At 34.3% G+C, this 3,127-nt stretch overlaps 1 pseudogene; it reads right to left on the bottom strand.

Annotated features, from left to right (window-relative positions):
• Positions 1–257: 257 nt before the first annotated feature.
• LOC114177200 (tetrahydroberberine oxidase pseudogene) lies at positions 258–2,001 on the bottom strand (annotated as a pseudogene).
• Positions 2,002–3,127: the final 1,126 nt, after the last annotated feature.

The following is a 3,127-nucleotide window of genomic DNA, read 5'->3' as shown; positions in this document are numbered from 1 at the left end:
ATTCCATAGGGTTGGACTGATATGATAGTAAGTCAGCTTGCATTCAAGTAAAACAACGGCCCAATTAGGCGTCTAGTTATGTCAACAACTATCCTCTTTTCATTAGAATCTAAGTAGCAATATGAAGACATTTTTTTTTTTTCAATTCTTATCATTATTTAATAAAAAAAACACTTACATATGAAAACTCTTAAGATATCCTGAATAGTTCATACGGAGTTTTCTTAAAAATAGACTTAAGGAACACTATTAAGTACGTAACATGCACTATTAACAAGATTATCCAAAACATAAAAGTAAAATAACAAAGTAGCTCAGTTTATAATGGCATGCGGTGCACCCAAGAAGGTCTATTTGCGCCGCCGTTGGAGATAAGAGGAGGAATGCTTTGTTCGTTTCTGAAGAAGTTTCGAGGGTCAACCCTTGTCTTCACGCGTGCCAATCTGTTAAAGTTATTACCAAAATACTTAAAGCCCCAAATGCTGGCTTGGCTGAAGCTTGTGTAACCATTGTTATTAACTCCGATGTCAAGGTCTCTATAATTCATATATGCAGCTCTTGGAGACTCTGAAACATAAGGTTTCATATATTTATACACTCTTCTAATCCAATTCATGTACCTTTGAGCTGCCTCATCCCCTTTTTCTTCCCAATACACACCGTATTGAATGTGGAATATGTAGCCCGATCTGTGTGCGAATGGAGTCTCGGATTCTGAAATCTCATCCATCCTTCCTCCATAGGGAGTGAATTGAATGTAAGCATATTTAGCCTCATCTTCATAAAAGAAAGGCCATAACCCTTCTAACCCATCATCTGGAATAGGATCTCTCACATAATCAGATTTTGCTTTGAAAAACAACAAACCGATTAATTGAGTTCTGTTCAGCAAAACATCGGTGGGTTCACCGTCTGCGAATCCAGCCTTCCACAGAATCGATTCTATCCAACTCATCTCAGTGCACTCTTCTCTCACCAAACCCAACTCCGGGAAGCTCTTTTGCATCATCGGAATCAGCTCATCAACACGTCCAAGATACAAGGATATAAACTGCGCTTCTACTGTTGGATTCCCACTTTTACTTGAATTTACCCTTACCATGTTGGCCTTCATGGTTATGCTCTCGTTAAATTTGTTTGCCACACGCTGCCACTTATGAATAATCTCCGTTGCATTTTCTTCCAACGTCCTTGCAACTTGGAATACTGTGACAGTTGATGGAACTGGAACTACTTTTATCTTCCAAGCCACGATGACGCCAAAGCTTGCTCCACCACCACCTCTAATGGCCCAAAATAGATCCTCGCCCATTGTTTCTTTATCAAGGAGATTACCATTGACGTCAACAATCTTAGCATCAATTACATGATCAGCAGCAAGACCGTACTTACGCATCATGTATCCATAGCCACCACCGCTAAAGTGGCCACCAACGCCCACAGGGGGGCATTCACCTGCTGGGAACCCAAGTGTTTTACTTTTCTGGCTAATCCGGTAGTAAAGTTCACCTATGGTCGCCCCAGCTTCAACCCATGCAGTGCTGTTTTCTACGTCAACTTCGATTCCTCGAAGGTTTATGAGGTCAAGGATAACAAAGGGAACCCCAGCAATGTAGGAGAGACCCTCGTAATCATGGCCTCCGCTTCGTGTTCGAATCTGCAGGCCATGGCGTTGGGCACAGATTATGGTGGCTTGAATGTGGGAAACGTCAAGTGGTGTGACAATGACTTTGGGTTTAGAGGTTATGTTTAAGAACCTGCGATTTTGAATGGAAACATCTAAGACAGAGGAGTATGAAGAGTTGGTCCGCGTGTAAACAGCATTGGCAATTGAGTTGGTGATATGGGGATAATTGTAAAGACATTCAACAAAGTCTTCATAAGAATCGGCTGAAGAAAGATGAAAGGAAAATAAAAGAGCAATGGCTGTAGCAAAGGTAAAATAAGAGTTTAGACACTTCATTTTTTTTGGATGGTTTGTTCTTGATATGAGAGTGCAAGTTTAGAATGAGTAAAGACGAATGTCTAATATATTATAGTGTGGAGTTTCGTGTTAGCGTTGTTCAGTGTAGAGACTATATTTATGAACGGAAGCCTTACTTATGTTTAGACAATTCAAATACGAAAAGTAATATGAGTAGCTTCAATCCTGGATCAAAATGGAACAGTACGGGTTCGTCTTGGAGTTATCCATCTTTAAAATAAAAAGTCAACCTCGTAATCATTCTTATATCATTCTTAACGGCTATATATACATACTATGCTAATACCTCATCTTACTAGTTTAAATTATCAATTAGATAACTTTTCTAAAATCAAAATAAAAATTATGAGGAAAAATGATATTTTAACATTCAATATTAAAATATATTAAAAGGACACATGTTTTAAGGATTTAAGCAACTAAATAATTAAAATTAAGAGAATTAGATATTATAATTTTAAAAATAAATGATAAATAAAAATATTAAAAAAACGTCAAAATTATTAAATATAATTCTTAAAAGATATTTAATTTAATAAAAATTACATTGCAATTTAGTACAAATCCAAAACAACAAATACTGACACACTCAATTTTTACTACAATAAAAAAAAATCAAGTTTTAATTTCATTTATTTTGAAATGATAATTACTAATAATCATACATAAAAGTTCAAATAAAATTAATAGAACTAAATGTTGTTTAACAAACTAATAATTTATCTTGTTATTAAGCTAAAAAAAATATTACAAATTCTATACATACTATTTACCAATATTAGTTTGATTGTTTGAAGATAATATTATAATGATGCTCCCTATAATAAATAATTTTTCATAAATGTTGAATGGCTTTTACAGTCTATATCCAAAACGTAAACTTTTCCTCAAAGTAAGGTGAGGCAAGCTTTTCAATTAACAGAAGTTGCTTGCACGTATAAAGGTTGACCGATGGATGTGTATTAAACTTAATTTAATTTAGTTTTAATTAAGTTTTAAATTTTAAACTTTTGTTAAAATGTTATGTCTGAATAAGTAATAAAAAACATTTATATATCTAAATTTAAGTACTGTTGCTTAACTTTTCCATTAATTAGTGACGTAAATGTTATTTATTTAGATCTATCAAATGTTATTTTATAA

The sequence above is a fragment of the Vigna unguiculata genome, chromosome 3 (assembly GCF_037176805.1).
Source record: "Vigna unguiculata cultivar grain cowpea cultivar isolate G323 ecotype 2 chromosome 3, ASM3717680v1, whole genome shotgun sequence".
Classification (NCBI taxonomy): Eukaryota; Viridiplantae; Streptophyta; class Magnoliopsida; order Fabales; family Fabaceae; genus Vigna; species Vigna unguiculata.
This window is presented reverse-complemented; position numbering and strand designations above follow the sequence as displayed.